The 21,488-nt window shown below is 34.7% G+C and overlaps 1 long non-coding RNA gene across 1 annotated transcript; it reads left to right on the plus strand.

The window, feature by feature from the left end:
- The first annotated feature begins 13,305 nt into the window (after positions 1–13,305).
- On the plus strand, positions 13,306–17,275 carry LOC128211075 (uncharacterized). The gene is made up of 3 exons (XR_008257201.1): positions 13,306–13,432; positions 15,579–15,784; positions 17,176–17,275. It is a non-coding gene; the product is annotated as an uncharacterized LOC128211075 (long non-coding RNA).
- Positions 17,276–21,488: the final 4,213 nt, after the last annotated feature.

The raw sequence follows: 21,488 nt of genomic DNA on the forward strand, positions 1-21,488 counted from the left end.
TATTAAGTATGGCAATGGGAATGAGTCGAACACACAAAACCACTTTTCCAAATACATGATTTCCCACTCGCTGTGATTGTCATCACTAAAAGTAGGAAGAGGTATGTTTTTATATCCCTATGCCATTTATTGTCCATAAACCATTTTCCTAATAGAGGTTAACGACATGTGTTCAATCTTGGAAGAGAAAAAGGAAAATATTGAAGACGACAAATACACTTAACTACTTGGTAAAGATGTGTTGTTGGTATAGAGGCATAACTCGCCAATCAATGTTTATTATAACTTTGCATTCACTGTCATCTACAATAATTCCCAGGTAGACATGGAACCTTCAACGGTTCCTTCTTGCTTCCATCGGCTGGTCAAGGCTACCAAAACTGCGAACGATATTCATTTGTTTATACATCGTGATTAAAGGACTATATTGCACATGTGTTTATCGTGCAAAGGGTTAAGTCATATCTGCATTTTGTTTACAATTTTTTTATTACGATAATAGTTTTAAGTACACATTCCATTAAGGTGCAAAACTATTTTGCAGAAACTAGTCTAAAACGGCGAGAAATTATTTCACAAAGCGATTCTCGTTCTTCATCTTTTTTGGGGATCTGGTTTCCAATAAGATTAGTTCTTGCAAAACTATTCCAGTTAGATATTTATCGACCTTTAAATCGTAAACAAGACACAAACAATGTGGTCACGCGTAAAATAAATATTTTATTTTGAAAGAATAAAATGTATTATGATATTTGACAATTAAACCACAAAACTACATTGGACTTTCAACTTAAATTTCTGTAATTATAACTGTATGAAGTGTGTTATTTTCAAAACTTTAATTTCCCTGCATAATCAATGAACTAAACTAAGCTGTCGAAGGACGGGCACCACCGGAACACTCAAAACTTTTCCTGTGGCTCCCGTCCTTCGGCCGTTTTCGCTAATTGACGAAGGCGAGCAGGGTTCTACTCCATTTTGACAGACAATGTCTGGCTAGTGCCTGTGATAATTCACATTTTGAAGCATTCTCGGCGTTGACTGTTTCTCACGACAAGGATACCGGTGTTAACGTGTACATAACGGGCCACTGCATCTATGCGCCAGGTAATTTTAGTAGCTAACAAAGAAGTTATTATTTTCAATGAGAATATTGGTCTTTGTTTATATTTTCGCCGGGCGAACATTCTTCACTTTTATTACAGTTTAGGGTACTTTAAAATTTTCTCAACTCTCATTTTATGTTTAAGGCAATGTTTTGTATTGAAGATATACATATTCAAGCATGTGTAAAATATAATTTTGGCTTGTTGAACTGATTTATTGTGACTTTTATGAGCTCTTGTCATCAAGCCACTGTGAAGTTGGCCGGGAATTATGGATTGTTTAAATCGTTTATAGGCCCGTGATATAATTAACAATTAATAACATATTGACGATTTATCCGTTTCCTGTTCGGAACAGTTACTTCTGCTGTTGTTGATCTGTAAAGTATATAAATTAGCTGTTGTTGTTCTGTAAAGTATTTGAATTAGCTGTTGTTGATCACTACACTATACAAATTAGCTGTTGTTGATCAGTACAGTATACTAATTAGCTGTTGTTGATCAGTACACTATACAAATTAGCTGTTGTTGATCTGTAAAGTATATAAGTTAGCTGTTGTTGTTCTGTAAAGTATTTGAATTAGCTGTTGTTGATCAGTACACTATACAAATTAGCTGTTGTTGATCTGTAAAGTATACAAATTAGCTGTTGTTGATCTTTAAAGTATATAAGTTAGCTGTTGTTGATCTGTAAAGTATATAAGTTAGCTGTTGTTGATCTGTAAAGTATATAAGTTAGCTGTTGTTGATCTGTAAAGTATACAAATTAGCTGTTGTTGATCTGTAAAGTATACAAGTTAGCTGTTGTTGATCTGTAAAGTATATAAGTTAGCTGTTGTTGATCTGTAAAGTATATAAGTTAGCTGTTGTTGATCTGTAAAGCATACAAATTAGCTGTTGTTGATCTGTAAAGTATATAAGTTAGCTGTTGTTGATCTGTAAAGTATACAAATTAGCTGTTGTTGATCTGTAAAGTATATAAGTTAGCTGTTGTTGATCTGTAAAGTAAACAAGTTAGCTGTTGTTGATCTGTAAAGTATATAAGTTAGCTGTTGTTGATCTGTAAAGTATATAAGTTAGCTGTTGTTGATCTGTAAAGTATATAAGTTAGCTGTTGTTGATCTGTAAAGCATACAAATTAGCTGTTGTTGATCTGTAAAGTATACAAGTTAGCTGTTGTTGATCTGTAAAGTATACAAATTAGCTGTTGTTGATCTGTAAAGTATATAAGTTAGCTGTTGTTGATCTGTAAAGTATACAAGTTAGCTGTTGTTGATCTGTAAAGTATATAAGTTAGCTGTTGTTGAACATGAATCTACCATTTCTGACACTCTTGATACACAATTAAAACTTCGTTGCATTTCATTATTCTGATAAGTCGGATTAATGACTATTTTGACTATCATGCTGTCTACTTGGTTGTGCGAATATTTTGCTTTAACCATATATCTATATTGAAATAAAACTTAGCAAATAATGAAGCTCTGCTATTAATATTATAGAGATATTTGTGAAAACAAAACTAGCAATATTTAAAGCACTCTTTTATATTTAAATAAAACAATATGAACATGTAAATTATTACTGCTTTTACGTACACTCTTTATGACATTGTTTACAAACTGATCGCCGCCTATCTTTTTTAAAAATATTTCTTGTTATTAATATTATACACGGGGCCAGAGTATTGGATATCAGAGGATATCAGAGGAAGTAAACGAAGTAGGAAAAAAATAAACGAACATTAGAAAATGTAGCATCAATAGCTTTATTATTAAATGAATTTTTGATTTGAAAGCCTATAGGGAACCATTAGCGCAAATCGAACAGATATGAACGAAATTTAAAGCATTATCAATTACATTAAAAGGAGACTTTATTTCATCAGTTCAAAACAATCCATAAACAAAGAAGCAACGCATATTAAAATAGATATTAAAGTCGATTTAAAACATTTATAATCTCATTTGAGAAGGATTGGATAATCTAAATTCATCAAAAATAAATAGAAAATAAACGACTGAAAAAAGGATGCTAATCAAATGCTAATCTAGTTACAGTCGAAGATATCTTTAACAACCTACGTGAGTTAGATGAGGTGCAATACGCACCAGCGGTTTAGGGAGATGGGGCTGACGCCTCCACTCACATCACCATCTCTAAAAGTGGCCATATAAACATTTTTTATTCAATAAAATACACTAAAACGCACCAATTTATATACAAAATACGTCTTGATGTTTGGTCTCATTACAAATGTACAGTCGTGATGGTTAATAGATGCGAGCAACAGCAACAAATGCCAATGGAAAATCAAGTCCGTTTGCAGCTTTATTGTTAGCTATAGGGTAGTGATCAGTTTTAAAAACTAGTAGTGTGTAACTGCGTCGTTAGAAATGCTTGATTGTCGTCATTTTGCGTTACGGTAGTTTATAAGTGTTGACATTGTGGACGTGATTTGGCCAGACATGGATATACGACCACAACTCGCTACTTGATATCCGAATGCCATTCTATAGCTTTCAAACTATTGCTCTTTCATATTTTCTACACACAAATGCGAGGATTTTGGATGCCTTGTGACTCCACATTATTTTGGTACCATTGGGCAGAGAAAGAAGATGTAAAAATTAGACAGAAAAAAGTAAAATTAACAAGCATTTTTGGCCTAGAAATATTGCAAACGTCTAGCATTATAGTTAATCACGCTACTCGAGAACTAGCTACCCTGTTCGTCGAATACCTTAAAGGAGAACTAGCTTTTAGATCACAAAAAAAACCCAACCATAAACCATTTCACTAACAAGTTGTATGCTATATGAAATGATTTATCACTTAATCTCCTCAAGTAATGAATATATGTCGCTATAGAACTCGAAGAGATATCGCATTAATGACTAAATGACGTCAAGTTTCGATTACTTGACATTGCATCTGATAAAAGTGTAATGAAATTACATGTACCATTGAAACTGCTGGCGCATTTCACCACCAAGCCATGTTATCCAAATTAATCCGGAAGAATCAGGGATTTTAATGATATAGTTTACAATCCACTAGTTACCTTATATCAATGAGGTTAATATTGCATTTCTGTATGATTATACCCAGTATGACACGTACGATTTTCGTTTCATTTGATATCATATGCATCTGTTAAACAAAGATGTTTCCACAGCAAGTCCCAAAACATCACTACGTTATTTTGTGTATGCATTTCAGTGTGGGCCAATGACAATCGGGAATGTTTAATTTTTCTGTTAATTTAATTGATTCTACGTAGATCGATTCTGATGAATGCACCACAAATAGTTTCATAGAGTATATTTCAGTCAGTCTTCTTCGGTTGAGCTGAAACTGCTGCTGTGGTCCAGAGGGAACTGCAACTTTGGTCCAGCGGAAATTGTTATTTCGGTTAAGCGGATACTGCTACTGTGGTTCGGCGGAAACTGCCACTGTGGTTCAGCGGAAACTGCTACTGTGGTTCGGCGAAAACTGCTACTTTGGTTCAGCGGAAACTGCCACTGTGGTTCAGCGGAAACTGCTACTGTGGTTCAGCGGAAACTGCCACTGTGGTTCAGCGGAAACTGCCACTGTGGTTCAGCGGAAACTGCCACCGTGGTTCAGCGGAAACTGCTACTGTGGTTCAGCGGAAACTGCCACTGTGGTTCAGCGGAAACTGCCACTGTGGTTCAGCGGAAACTGCCACTGTGGTTCAGCGGAAACTGCCACTGTGGTTCAGCGGAAACTGCTACTATGGTTCTGCGGAAACTGCTACTGTGGTTCAACGGAAACTGCTACTTCGGTTCAGCGGAAACTGCTACTGTGGTTCAACGGAAACTGCTACTTCGGTTCAGCGGAAACAGCTACTGTGGTCCAGAGAAAACTACTACTTTGGTTCAGCGGAAACTACTACTGTAGTCCAGCGGAAACTATCACTGTGGTCCGGCGGAAACTGCCACTGTGGTCCGGCGGAAACTGCCACTGTGGTCCAGCGGAAACTGCCACTGTGGTTCAGCGGAAACTGCCACTGTGGTCCAGCTGAAACTGACACTGTGGTTCAGCGGAAACTGACATTGTGGTCCAGCGGAAACTGCTACTGTGTTCCAGCGGCAACTGCCACTAGCGGAAACGAACTCGTCTAGCATTACAGAAGTCAAGAAATCGATACTGCTTCAGGCCCTACTATCCTATTCTGTTTTTCCATTCTTATTATTTATGTTCACATTATGATAACATCTTTAACCTTCATGATTGCGTATAAATTGATTTTTTCCAAATTGTTCTACATTTTAACATCCTGACGTCTTGAATTTTCAATGGTCTCATGTTGTTGACAGTTCGGAGAAATAACCTGGAAATTACATTTCCAACAACATGTTAATGTCATGCTGTGCCCAGATGTAATTAAAAGCGTAATAATGGGCTAGTTGGTATAAAAATAACAAAAAGAGATATAATAGAGGCTGGTTTCGAGATCGTATAAAGTGTTATTTAATTTGAAACATTTTCTTTTCTTGTATCACTTTTTTTTATTAAAATGATTCCGTGTTTTATGGTATATTATACATTTATACAATTGAGAACAGTGTGTACACCTTACAAGTCCAATGTTTTGACTGTTTGTATGAGGATACATACATCTATAAGGTCTGAACCAATTACATGTAATAGCTACATGATGCGATACATCTCTGTCCTACTCAATACAATTAAAACTCCTCGAATGGGGTAAATTAGCTCATATTCACAATTTAAAATTAACGTAAAGAAGGTCGATTTAGGGTCAAGCCATAAATAATAAGCCTTATTAAGTTATTTTCCTCCTGCTAAGAAAGGAATTACCATTAACGTCGCGTTGACAAGATTTTTCTCACCAAATGATTACGAAGAAGTCATGTTCAATGAATTATTTTCTCCCCAATTGTTACATTGGCGGTTAACTATCTCTTGCACCGTTTATTAGGGACCAATTTGTCGTAATCATTGAATGTTGTCGCTTCATGATGCTTACTTGCTGTCAATTTAGTGTTCACTTCTTGAAGAATTATTGTTGCGCCTGTTTAAGTTACTGTGGATACTATAATTGAGAATTGCAATTTAATTTTTTTCGCTGTTTCTGTTTGCCCCCCGCCCTTTACAAACAAATAGAATAATAGCCTGTTCTAACGAAAGCCCCTACAATCTTGAACAAAATGTTGTAAATAATTAAAATTTAATACATGTAAAACATTCCGTAACAGATTGCAGCATGTTTTAACGTAAAACAATCAGTTTCATCTTTCAACCCTGGTAAAGTTACATGTACGTTCCTTGCTCCATCTTACTTATTTCCCCATCTTTTGAAACCATCAAGATAATGTAATAATATGCATATGGATTCAGTGGTGTTTTTTCAAAATTTGCTACTTTTACAGACGATAAGTTCCTTCAAATGTTGCCTCTGTTTACATAATGATTGACTAAACAACTGCAGACTATGAATTATCGTTCGCAATGTAATGAAGAAATTGATTGAGTTTTACAATTTTTACATTTCTGCAAGGCAATTTATCACTTGGTATACACACACTGTATGAACACGCTATCAAAGCTGCACTCTCACAGATTAAACGTTTTGACAACTTTTTTTTTTTTGGTCTTGGAACGAGTCAACTTTTGCGAAAATGCATGGAAACCAATTATATAAGACTGCTGACAACATATCAGATCGCAGATTTTTAAATTTAAGTTCAAAAAATGATATTTAATACATTTTTCTTAAATCGTTAGTAATGGATTAAGCAATAAAACATTAATTTTTGAACATAACAAAGGAAAATCTGCGATCTGATCTATTGTCAGCAATCTTCTATCATTGGTTTGCAGATATTTACGCAGAAAATTTCTCTTACCAAGACAAAGTATAAAAAAGTTGTAAAAAACGGTATATCTGTGTGCAGCTTTCAATATAAAGCACAAATATGTTCAATATATATTGCCGGTAGGTCATTTTATTTAGCTAATTTTTTTGCAAGAGTTTCCTGGTTTGCGATTGTTATTTGCTTGATTCATGTACTTAATCCGTTGAAAAAATACTTTCTTCTTTGCATTTCACCTTGTATATATCTTTTCTTAGCAATTCAAAAAGTGCGTGTCGAACAGATTTACAGTATTTTCCACGGACAGACATCGCTGCGGAAATTTGTGAAAAACATTATACTTACGAATACGACTTCGAAATAAATCTGATTATGCCAACATTTTTCCATTAATTTAGCGAAGCTTCTGGAACTTGTAAATATGTGCCATTTTGTAATTTGCAAGATCTTATACGGCTTTCATTTTTAATAATGTAATGTGGCAGTATATGCGACACATGTTCATATCATGCAGATAGGATCGGACCGTGCTATTGTGACGCAAAACCCCACAAGACCTCGCGAATAAAAAGAGTGACCCTAAGTGACTTGTTATTGTCTTCCAGACTTTCATTGTCTCTTTGGGTCGTAAATACATGCCACTAACTTCGCTATGGAAACATGTTATTCCAAAATAAATGTCACAATGACGTTGAGGATCGTTGTTGGAAACGTTTATTAGGGACTAGTTCATCCACAAGACCTCATCTATGTGCAATAACGGGCTTGTTATCTCTTCATTTATTTCTATAGTGATGCAATGTTAATTTGATTTGGGTATTCCATTATCTCAAATTGATGTATTTTGGACGTATTTTGTTTCGGAGTGAGATCATGGTGTGCGGGATGTTGTTTACAAGAATAGCATATGATTATTTAAAGAAGGTAACACATTAAGACATAGGCATCATATTATAAACAAACATAACATACGACTTATTTACAATGTGGCCTTCTGAAAGACCATACACACGCACACACACATAAATGCTTAGAATGAAAATGTATTTAACACCATACTCGAGATATATACATAATGTAAAAACAATAGTCATGCGTACAATTCTTACAACGGTTTTTAGACTGTCGGCTGCAAGCCGACAGTCTTTAGAGAGCGGTATTTCAGAAACGCGACTAGTCGCCTGACACGACATATTGAACATGAATATATTAATACACACCACCTGCGTAGGAACAGAACTACTTACGTGGATGTGGGGTGTCAATTACTTGCTTATGTGTATTTGACGCGTTATTGCATTTTTCATGACAAAACATTGCGTGGTACTCTTACATGGGTGAAAGTTGGAAATTTTGAAAAACCTGAAATATTTTGATGGGGGCCGCAGGGCCCCCGGTGGGTCCAGGGCAAAGCCCTGGCAGGGGGTCCAGGGGGCCGGAGGCCCCCGGAAGCTCCTGAGATTTAAGAATTTTAAGGGAATAAAATGCCATTCCAGAGTATAAATTGACTATGAAATGAAATTGAAGCCTGACTTAAATTACTTTAATGTATGGCTAAATAATATTTTCTACACTATTAAAAAGAAAAAATATTAATATAAGAAAATGATACCATTAATGAATTTTATGCCTAAACTGATTCGTTTGGTAGGAAATGTATCAACAGTCACAAAAATGTATAAGGTAGAATTTCTTCATTTATTTATTATAATTAAGATTTGGACCAAAAAAACTTATAATATTTCAAACTGATGCTTTTGTCAACACTCTTTTAAGAACCATTAATCAACCAAGTTTGATTCTTTTCCATTTATTCTGACTGTTGCTACCATTTTCATTCTTTCATTTCCTTTTAAGCACCGTCTGTTTGGCCAGTCCGTGTAATTTTGCAACCCTTTTTGCTTTTTCAGTTTTGAGAAGCTGCAGGGAAGATTCCCAAATGATTGGTTTTTACACATCATTTCATCGCCAAATGATTACGCTCCGCAGAGCGATTTCCCCATCTATAACCGTTTTTGTCAACCTCAGACAAACATTCCCACCTCCACTTTCTTTACTGCCTTTTCTAAGTCCTTGTATTATAACCCGCTAGCAAAAACTTAATTTTCAGAACTATTTTGTTTGATAAACAATCGTCTGCATCGAATGACAGTTGCTAATAATAACAATGTCGGCCATCTTTATGTGCTGTCCTTAAGTGATAAAAGACACGCTATTTCATTGGAGGGTAAAATCGAGTAAGCCAATCAAAAGTATCCTTTCACACGAATGACGTATAGGGTTTTCCTCGACCTCGTTTGTCGGAATTACGATTCGGCGATTCCCGATGAAAGAGGATCGCACACCGAGTCTGTTTGGCCGTAATCGAACAAAAAGATCGGCTATCTCCGTAAATGAAATAAAAACGCGCACTTGTTCAAGCGGGCACCTGCTGGATGGCAAAAATGGAGGTTGTGAAATCGGACTTATTGTTGACCTCTGCAAAATATGATCGAAATTCGGAAGAGGAGTTGGGTCATACCCCCTAACCCCCCTCTGAAAATCTCAACGGATTTACACTATTTGGAAAAACGACCCCTCTGGATCAGGAAAAACCGGAAAATCCGGCATATGCCGGAAAACTTTCACCCATGCTCTTAGAAGAGTTGTATTTGCAATTTGATGAGTTTTATTGAACAAAATAATGAAAACAAAGCATTTACATACGAAGTCATTTTACCCTACAACCAATAGTAAGCTACGCCACATGTTTGCAACCCGTGTGACGTCACATATATCCCGGCATTCAAGACTGACCCCGACTGACCCGGCGAAGAACATATTTTATGAATGAAAGCTATTCAGAAATAAATCATACGCGGTTAAAGAGTTCATGTTATGTAATATTTTGTTAAATAGCTTATCTGTTTCAAATGATTGTTTTTCAGCGGCAATCAAACTATTGTATTTGTTTGTGTTTGTTATTCGGATTATAACTATCACAGTGTGTCAACGTTATGCCTATTGTTGTTCTGTACTATTGGGTGTAGTTTTTAAAGTCATACAATATGGCGGCGATTATGCGGAAATGAAATTGAATGTTACTTCGAACCCGTTCCTCTACAAAAAAACGACCTGCATTAAGTGTTACTGCTTTAACATTCGTCGAAGCAAAACTGACATCAATGTATGAGTCAAAAACGTTAAATTTAGATGGAGACAATCCAGAAATGAGCTGCCAGGAAGTGATCGATTTTTGGACACCGAAGGTACGTCTAGCAGTGTCCCTAAATCTGGTCCGTAATGTCTGGTCCGTAATGTCCATGGTCCGTAGTGTCCGTGACCCCGTCTAGCGCTCTTAGTCCAAATATTTGTGCGTTGACGGACATTTTACGATTTAAAAAAAAATGATATGGCAAATCCTTCACCGTAACGTTTTCATGCTACTTTCAAGTCAGAGTTGATTATTCACTAAAATTATTTTGCATTTGTTATTGTTGTTTAATCTGAAACGTATCAACCATCAAAAAAGAACAATGTGCTTCAATATTCTAAAAAAAATAGACGTGTTACAGTACACTCCATGTGCAACTACCACTTTCCTCGGTCACTCCGAGGGTTTTTAATTTATCGCAGACAGCCGAGTAGTTGTCCACTTTCATCGCTAAAATCTGCCGAGTTTCTCTTTTTCCGCCGAGATTGCTCTTTTTCCGACGAGGGTTTTATTGCCAGTATGGCCGGTGATTGTGTCGTGTTGTTTTATTGGCCTCAAAGCGGACTTCTGAGTTGTATGGTTTGCAACTACCTTGCTACTATTGAAAATAAATAATGACATATGCAATTAATTCTGTTTATCAAAATCATTTTTTCTCGTGAAGAAAGAAAGAAGACATATTCAATAAAACAATCTACATCTGTATAAAGATATTGTCGTAATTTATTTCCTTCTCTAAATGAATATAATTCAGCTTTTACTTGAACTACCGTAATTCACCTTAAATTAATTATTTTTTTCGCTGTCCAAATACATAGAAAATTGCCATTTTATTTAAATGTTTGTTTAACCTGCCTTTTTTCTTCATGTTTGCATTTTACCACTTATTAATTTATCCGTAGTAATCAATGGTCATAAACTTATTTATTACGCCTATAAGTGTAAATCCTTCATCAAGTTAATTAAAACACCATTTTATACATGCATTGAACTGAATAAACACATTCTATCGGCTTCAGATCAAAGAGTCACACTGTGGGACGTCACATAACTTACAGTTATACCCACAAGGATCTCGTGGAGAGCATGGACATTGCTATGCAGGATTAATGTATAACTGTACGATTATTGCTTCATACAGTCTATTAATGTGGTACAAGTTTGAAAGTTTATTGGCAGATCGTTTTACAAACATGTCATGTCTATGTTTTCTTAATCCCTTGATTGCCCTTGTTGTTTCTTTAATCCTCCAATAAATATATCACACATCCTTTTCAACAGGCAATAAATCGTTTAGGATGGGTAGTAACTAATTAACATGTCACAGTGGTGTTAACGGTTAGGTAATCTAGCCAAATCAATAATCTTCGTCTGTGAAACTTGGTAACTGTGAAAGTTATTATTGTTGTCCTTTGGGTGTCCGAAAATTAGGTACGCAAAATAAATTATTTTGGAAAATAATTATGGGTGTCCGAATATTTAGAGTGTCCGAACTCTTAGGTGAATTACGGTACTTTATGAAAGTTACGGTGTTAGTATGAATATTGTGTTTATAATTTATATTGAAACCATTACTTCTTAGTTAGTAATTTGAAATTATTAGTTTAAAACTCAATCTAGTATTTTTATCAATGTGGAAGTCACGTGATACGCAAATTTCGTAGTGACGTATTGTGCACTGAATTTAGACTACTTTTGGTTATCTGGCATGTCTGTTATTTCGAAAAATGCATATTTTTTTAATCTAACTGGAGGTTTTAATGTAAAAAAGTTAAAAGAAATTTATTGAATATACATAGCAAACAAAATGTTTACATTACTTTAAGAAACTGGGACTAAAGTCAAATGAGTAAGATATGGATCAAAAATTGACATCAACATATATTGCAAATTTTGCTCCGTCAAAGGATTACAAGTCGTATTATGTGCAAGTAAGTCTGAAAAACATTAAAACAACACAATACAGAACAGTATTTAAATTAATTACACAAAATCAGCTACATGTTCAGTAGGACATTCTTATTGGTTTCCTTAGGGTTTCGTGGTGTTTTCACTCCCGAGTTATGCGACGATTGTAATTATACAGTCCACTGTTAAGCCTCAGTGGGTGAACGAGTGAAAACAATAAGGAAAGCCGATTTAGATAAATTGGATGTCATGTCAGCAATAACGAAAATCCATGGTGGAAAACAGAAAGTGGTAGTTCCACGTGGAGTGTACTGTACATGGGAATTTTCTGATCCCTTACGTCTTATCGGGTTTGTGCAAAACAGGGTGGGGGTTGAAAGGTATTGAAATTGTAGTTAGATAATTATAATATGTTTGAAATAGATATTAAATGTTTATATTTGTATTTTAGTTTTTACCATGTGCAAGTGCAAATATTTTTTCACAAAACAAGCATTTAATGCATTTAACCACAACTCGACCATCAAGGTAAACTCCGAGATAGACCAGTCACCTTGTATATATAATCGTAACAACTCGGCCATGGCCAAAAGGCTCCGATTGTTGTAAATCTATGCACTCCAGCCGTGCAGGTGCTCTTCATATATAACAGTTTATATCATTATGTTTTGAAATGAAGATAAACACTCATCAAACTCATAATAATTTGTCGGATTTTATTTTGTGTGTACATAACTCATATTTAATATCATTATCTGATAATATTTCTTGTTTTAATGACATTTCATCGTTGAAAGATGCTATAACCCAGAATCCTGATAGAATTAACTACCCATTTTTGGTATAAAAAAAATGTAGTGAAGGATATGTCATTTCGAAATTTGTAAAATGATCAGTCAAGTTACTATTATTTGGACTAGTGCTTCAAGTGTTTGATTTATTGTCTTTGTAATGCATAATGCACCAGTCAATTGTAAAGCCAAGCTGGGAACTGCCTAAAAATCAGTTACCAGGTTAGCTCAGTTTGATATATCTCCATGCAAGTGTTCACATGGTCGTGGGTTCAAGCACCATACCAGTAGCACCTTTTCTCACAGGTTTATTTTAGAACCCATCATCCCGGGGTTGACAATTATGATTTTTTTTATTAAATATTACAGCCATGTTCTTTTGTAAACTTTCAGATTGAAAAGTGCATAGCTACAAGGCTAGTATTGTTAACATCAACTGGAACAATGCTTAAATGGCTCCCTGACCTGACTTAAAAATAGGATGGCAATACATCAAACAAGAAGACTATAAGTATTGAGATGGACCAAGTGAAACCTGAGCCTACCAAAGCTGACAGATTGCGCAAGAAACACGTAAGTGCAGGTATTTGCTGAGATATTGTAATTATTTTTGAAATTTCTCATTCGTTTAGGAAATTCAGTTGAAACAGAGTAGGCAAAAAAAAATGAACAAAGGTATATATACATTTTGAATTCTAATTCATTTGAGAACTTTACTGGCCAGCACAGAATGGTAAAATGCTAGTCTACCAATATAAATGTGCCTGGTTCGCTTTAAATGTTCTGACAGTTCAAGCTGCACTCTCACAGATTGACTGTTTTAACAACTTTCTTTTTATTTCTTGGTCTTGGAATGAATTATTTTTATGCGAATTTCTGAACACTGGACATAACAGACAACTGGAAAAAGTGGATTGCTGTTTTCATATATTAATTGGAAGTAAAAAAAAGACAGCTGAAAAATTGGATCACTGTTTTCTTATTTTAATATGGTTAAAAGATGATGTTTTATGATAAAAATCTCATTATCAGTATTAAAGTATAAGTAATGCTTTTAACCATGAAAAAAGTTGTCAGAGTGCAGCACAGATTATAAGTAAAGCGTTAGTAATGCTTTTTACCATAAAACCATTAGTTACGAATGTAAATATAAAAATCATGATCTTATCTTTTGTCAGCAATCTTATATTATCAGTTTTCATACTGCTTTTCATTAGCTTATTCCAAGCTTAAAAGTAAAAGAAGTTGTCAAAACCTTCAATCTGTGACTGAGAGTGCAGCAACTTATTTTTGTCTTGGAACAAGCCAATATATGCGAAAATGCATGTAAACCATTACTATAAGATTGTTGACAATAAATTAGTCAGATTTTTTTTTATATATTTTAAGTTCCAAATGTTTTATGCATTTTTCTTAAACCGTAAGTAACGCTTAAGTTAAAAACCTTAGTTTTCGACCTGAAATGTTTCGAAAGACTGGAATCTATTATTTTGTCAGCATTCTTATATCAATCAGGTTTGCAGATATTTACGCAAATTGGTCATTCCAAGGCAAAAAATACAAAAGTTTAAAAAACGGTAAATCTGTGATAGTGCAGCTTTAAGGGGGCTGTACACCGTATGATAAAATAGCGAAAAAAAGTGAAAATTGTCGAAAACCGACATAAACTTGATTTTGATATTTTGGTATACAGTGCATTGAAATTTACTAACGGAAGTACCACATAGTTTACAATTAATTTCTTTTTTGCAGTTTTTTCTTATTTTTTTCCATTAAAAATATTAGTAGTTATGTCTAGCTAGTAGAATTCATTCCTTCTGCGTGATTGGCTAGTCGATGTTATCATGTGGTATTACCAAGTTAGGTATATAGCTTAAATATTCCAACCGCATAGAGTAAACCTTCGTAGCACAGTGGATACAACACTGGAATGCAATTTCGGCGACCCCAGTTCGAAACTGGCCTCTGACTCAAACATTTTTATATACATTTTTTTTTTAAATTATGATATCAAGGAGTAAAACATTTTATTAAATAATTGTCCTGAGATTGGTTACAGAAAAAACAAACTTGTTTTGGTGCCAACCAGGTGTACAGTCCCTTTAAATGACTAAGTGTGATTTGGCTCAATTCTCACCTAATATTTTATAGTATTGTGGCAACTAAATGATTTGTTTTTAACAACATTACACAGTGTGTGTATACCACGTGATAAATTGCGTCATAAATGCTACGTCGGAAGGCAATATTTTGATTTGAAAAAAGACAAATCAAACAAAGATAACTTCACTATTTCTTCACCATTTTAAATGAAACAAAGCGTAGACTACGGCGCTTACAGACCCCAACCTTCGGTCTTTTACCAGAGTTTGATTGCCAGTTTAGTTTCTTTAAACACTTCGACATACTTTTTCACAATCCGGCCGTCTGACGGAGCACTGTCAAAACATTATTTTGGAAACAGGTTTGTCGAAGTGTTTGATGAAACTAATGACCTCATCAAATTTCGGAAATAAAAAAAATGCCGGGCTCTTTAAGTAGACTGCCCTTTGTTTCATTTAAAATGGTGTTGTAAAAGAAAAGTTATCTTTGATTTAAGTCTTCATTTTAAGCAAAATGTTGCCTTCTGACGTAGCATATATGACGTAATTTATCACGTGGTATACACACACCGTTACATGCGCATATGTATAAATTTGTTCTTAAATTTGTAATTTAGATTGGAAGATTCATTTTCTGGAAAGTAGAAAAGGGCTGTTACATACTGTTATCACAGCCATGACAGAAACCATATTGAGGAGCTTGTCTGCCTGTAGGAAGAAATGCGCTACTGGTTGGAGCAGCACTATTCCCTGGCCATACACCAGCACTTTGTTTGTCATAGAGAGCATTTCTGAGCAGTTATGGAGACCACTAACTATGCAGGTATGTCATAATCAAAATCTTGTTTTTTATTAAAAAAAAATGATAAATTGATCCTCTGTTGAGAAGAAATTTATTTTAAGATTGAAGGCACACACAATAGATTGATGCCCAAAAAATATTTCTAATTTTAATGCATTATCATGTCTAATTAATTTGACTTAAATGATCAAAGCAAAAAAAAAATGCAAATTACAAATGCAAGCATTATTTAGGTGCTTTTTGACTGGGGAAATTGTTGCCACTTGTCTATTAATTAAAGAACACATTTACAATTAATTCAATAATTTTTAATCCGTACACAAATCATATGCCTTTTTAGCTCGACTATTCGAAGGATAAGGAGAGCTATCCTACTCACCCGAGTGTCGGCGTAACCACTTATGTTAAAGTTTGCGTACCACCTCAAATATCTTCAAAGTCCATTGACCTATGGCTTTGAAACTTTGCACACTTGTTCACCATTATGTCCCCACCCTATACACAGGACGAGGTAACTCTATCAAGCATTTTGACAAAATTATACCCCTTTTTCAACTTAGAATTTAGGTTAAAGTTTGCGTACCACTTCAAATATTTTTAAAGTCCATTGACATCTGGCTTTGAAACTGTGCACGCTTGTTCACCATTATGCCCCCAGCCTGTACACAGGAGGAGGTAACTCTATCAAGCATTTTGACAAAATTATGCCCCTTTTTCAACTTACAATTTATGTTAAAGTTTGCGTACCACCTCTAATATTTTCAAAGTCCATTGACATCTGGCTTTGAAACTTTGCACACTTGTTCACCAGTATGCCCCCAGTCTATACACAGGAGGAGGTAACTCTATCAAGCATTTTGACAAAATTATGCCCCTTTTTCTACTCAGAATTTACGTTAAAGTTTGCAATCCATCTCAAATATTTTCAAAGTCCAATTACATCTGGCTTTGAAACTTTGCACGCTTGTTCACCATCATACCCCCAACCTGTACACAGGAGGAGGTAACTCTATCAACCATTTTGACAAATATTATGCCACTTTTTTACTTAGAATTTACGTTAAAGTTTGCGTACCACCTCTAATATTTTCCATTCAATTTATGTAAATATCTCAGCACATCATGTATTGTATTGAAATCTAATCTAACAGTGATCCATGCATATTTCGCCAAAACTTTTCAATTCATACACCGAAAAGCGGCGGAATAGTCGAGCGCGCTGTCTCTGTGACAGCTCTTGTTTGTTTTATCCATCATTATCAATGTCAAAGAGTTCAGCATGATCATGCATTAAATTGAATAAAATGCATTAAGTTATATAAACCCTTTAAAACAAAGACATTTCCTAAATCCAATAAAAATAATTGAATATTGATGCAGAGTTCAGTTAGAATATAATATCTTTTTTGAAGGTGTCACAGTGAAATTTGCACCAGTTTGTTTTCTGTGGAGACAAAGAGATAGTGTCCAGCAATGAAAACCCAACTCAAGATCTAACCTTGTTATGCCAATATAAAATAACTGTGTGGGGAAATGGGAAAAACCTGCAGTCAGGAATGCACGTAAATCATCAAAAGAACAGTGTGAAATTAATCATGAATAACTTGACATTTATTTTGTTTGACATATTTATTCATGGTGCAGAGACATGCTTATTTTCTCATGGTTATTTTAATTTAGAATTGATAGGAGGGAATATCACTATGTAGTTTCTGGTTCATCATCAGACCAAAACCCATGTACATGCCCAAATGAGTATTCAAAATTATCAAAATGGTACTTGTTGTATGTAATGTAAGTTAATTAAAATAATAAACAGAAATATTAAATCAATTTCAGTTTATTAGGCCCCCTTCAAAAAAGAGGAGTATATTGCTTTGTACATATGTCGGCCAGTAGACTCCACAACTCCTAGACCTATTGTCAAACTTGACATGAAAGTTGGGCTTAACCTGTAGATGACCCTGTTTAATTTTAGGGTTAATTGGGTCAAAGGTCACAGTGACCTTGAACAGGAAGGTGTTACAGCATGTCTGACTGATAAGTCGACAATGCCTGCACCTATGGCCCTCAAACTCGACATGGAGGCTAACCCTTACCATAAAATGACCCCTATTGATTAAGGGGTCATTGGGTCAAAATTCAAGGTCACAGTGACCATGAATGCTTAAAGGTTGTGCTAATAATGACTCGACAAAGCATGCACCCATGGCCCTTCAACAATTTCGAGGTTGGGCCGGACCAGTAGGTAAACCCTAATGATTTGTCACAGAGACATTGAACGCAAAAAGCTTGCCCGTGTGACAACTCGGTAAAGCCTGCACCCATGGCCTTCAAACTTGAAATTTAGGTTGTGGTGACCAGCAGATGAACCCTTTGGATTTTGAGGTCAAGGTCACAACTCCAATATTGGACATTAAAACTATGTCATTTACTTATACCCTTCTGCTAAGAGGATACATGTTTATAAGCAAATATCAGCCATCATTTGAATATGATCGAAAATTGTACCAACTACCCTCATACTTTGAATGGTCAAAATTTAAAAACTGCCTCAAAGTCAATGAAAAACCAGCTGTCAGTTCGTTCCATGCATATTTTATTCAATTGTCCAGATATTAGTTTTTTTTGTATGACGCCACAGCACCATGCATATATATTTTCACTTTTATATCAAAGAAAGTAACCAAAAAAGAGCACAAATTTTGTAGATATGTGGAATCTGTTGATAGGAGTTGTGGGGGCATTTTTAAGCTTGAACGAGAATCATTTTAATGTTATATTTTTATTATGTCCTCTGAATCTTGGGTATAGATTGTATTGTATTTGCATTTTAAAGTCATTGGCTTCAACAAACCCTAATGAAATGAAGGCATGTAATTGCTTACTGAAGCGACGTCAAATAGCATATATTTAAGCATTTCTAACATAATGAATATGCATTTAACTGATTTAAAGCGGTTAACATTTAGGAAACTTAAATCAAGATTTTTGAAGGCCATTAGATACATGGTTAAGTAGAGTCAATATATTTGTGCTTATTATAATCTACCTTAAAGGATGTTCATCATTTATATGAAATCATTTGATCATGTTTCATTTGAAAGAACGTAGCGGCAGTGTTTGCTTGTTTCAGTAACATCACCGACAGTCTTGCAGCGCTTTCAGCGCTTTGATTGCAATTGATGACGTAAAAAGAACTTCTTGCAGCAGGCTTTAAATGTCTTTTCCGTATTTGATTTACGTTTTTACCTTCTGGTAAAGAGTTCCCAACTTTCCCACTGTAGCATGCAAACGAGTGTTTCTATATTGTGTTTTATGTCGAATGTGAGCAATGTCTTGTCGCGTAGAAGATCGTTATCCATATCTTATATTGCTTGATACCTTAATAATGTCTCTTATATAACTCGGTGTAAGATTTTTAATAGATTTATATACCATACCATACATATTTAAGTAGTCATTTTGAGTGTATGTTCATGTAGTACGTTATGACCTCAGGAGACAATTATAAAGTAAGTGCTTTCAAGATATGTATAACCAGTTATAAAAAAAAAACTGTGCAACAAATAAGTTTAAACTGTTATATCGGCTACAAAAGTATGGAAACATTTTGGGACCATTTGATTTTCCCCGTTAACCGTTTTGCTAAAACACACCGTTGTTCAAGACGCAATGTTATTGTGAATGCATACATGAGTGTACAAACGTATGCATTTTACATTTAATGACTACCATTGAAAGTATAATTTCATTATAGATCTTTCCCACATATGCTTTAGGTCAGTCATATTTTTGCATTAAGAAATACAAATTATAGTGATATATAACATTTATTAATGCTTTTGTATTAACCTTACGTTATTGACCTTACTTTGGAACCAAGCAAGATAATGTCATTATTTTCGTACTAGTTTACTGTTTCCAGATTTGATATCTCTAGCTTGAATTTTTTTCTTTCTCTTGGCTGTTTTAACTATTATTGACTATACAGCTCTGATAGATGGCTGGACAGACCATGCCATAAATTATATTGATTAATTAATAAACATTTTTCAACATAATAAATCATACATTTTGTTCCTTTTGCAACACAGAAGGCTGCCGTCACATGTGTTTTTTGTAATGATGTCACAGCTTGAAATAACCAGGTACTTCAAAAGCAAGATGACGATTTGTACAATTGTTTAATAGTTTGAGTTGTACTTATGATAATAATAATGATCGTGTTCGGGTGAGACGAGTTCAGCGACCATGGATGAGTTAAAGACAGTCGAATATAGACAAACATACTTTATACAACTCGTGTGTCCATATATGTTATTTGTGCCATAAATGAGGCGACGAATAAGGTAGGTATATACGTTGATTGTATCTAGCTCTGTTCCTGTAGCTTGTCGTGAATGAAACAAATACTGAAACAGTTGGTTAATTCACGCGTTCAAACTGCTTATGGTGAAAACTAAATCATGAACTGTTCCAGTTGTATGACACAATTTTGCTCTGCTTCCCGCGGGACTAATGCATCTGTCTGCATTCAGCTTTTGATAATTAATTCAATAAGAGCAATAAGAACTTAGTATGTAACCTTCGTTAAATAAAGTTGTTATTATTATTATTAATATTATATAAAAAGGTTTGCGAAATCGCGAAGGACAGACTAGTAAGCGCTTCGTTTCTTCGCCGTGGAAAAAGGGAATAACGGAAGACTTGAAAACGAATATAAAAAGATTCGTTCATGAGAATCTCCAAAAGATCGCTTAATTGTGCAAGTTTATGATTCACAGGACCTTATACGACCTTCATATACTCTAAAGTTTATGATTCACAGGACCTTATACGGCCTTCATATACTCTAAAGTTTATGATTCACAGGACCTTATACGGCCTTCATATACTCTAAAGTTTATAATTCACAGGACCTTATACGGCCTTCATATACTCTAAAGTTTATGATTCACAGGACCTTATACGGCCTTCATATACTCTAAAGTTTATGATTCACAGGACCTTATACGGCCTTCATATACTCTAAAGTTTATGATTCACAGGACCTTATACGGCCTTCATATACTCTAAAGTTTATAATTCACAGGACCTTATACGGCCTTCATATACTCTAAAGTTTATAATTCACAGGACCTTATACGGCCTTCATATACTCTAAAGTTTATGATTCACAGGACCTTATACGGCCTTCATATACTCTAAAGTTTATGCGACAAATGGCCATCTAGTGCAGTTTAAATAATGATTTGTTAAGACTGTTTCGCATCTCATGACGTTCCTATTGAAAAAAATGCTGCATCAGATATGACTGAAAAAATCACACATGTCCAATCAGCTACCCAAATATTGTAATACTCAATTTTGCTTTATATGTTGATTGACGTATTCACTTTATTTGTTTACAGTCGTCACGTGTTTATTTGTTTACCATCGACTCTTTTTTGTGAGGTCTCTTGTTTATTTGTTCAATGTCGTCTCTAGTTTTTTAGGTGAGGTCTCTTGTTTATTTGTTTATTGTTATATATATATATACTCTTTATTTCCACTTTTCAGTGATTATAAAGTTATTGACATGTTAAATGTAAAGAATAATGAAATATAAATATGTGAATAAACAAATAGTATGGTGTGTGATAAAACATGTAAACACATTAGCAAGAAATAACATGAAATAAGTTTCTGTAACAGCATTTTCTTCATGAGTTACAAACCCCCT

Source organism: Mya arenaria, chromosome 12 (genome assembly GCF_026914265.1).
Source record: "Mya arenaria isolate MELC-2E11 chromosome 12, ASM2691426v1".
Taxonomy (NCBI): domain Eukaryota; kingdom Metazoa; phylum Mollusca; class Bivalvia; order Myida; family Myidae; genus Mya; species Mya arenaria.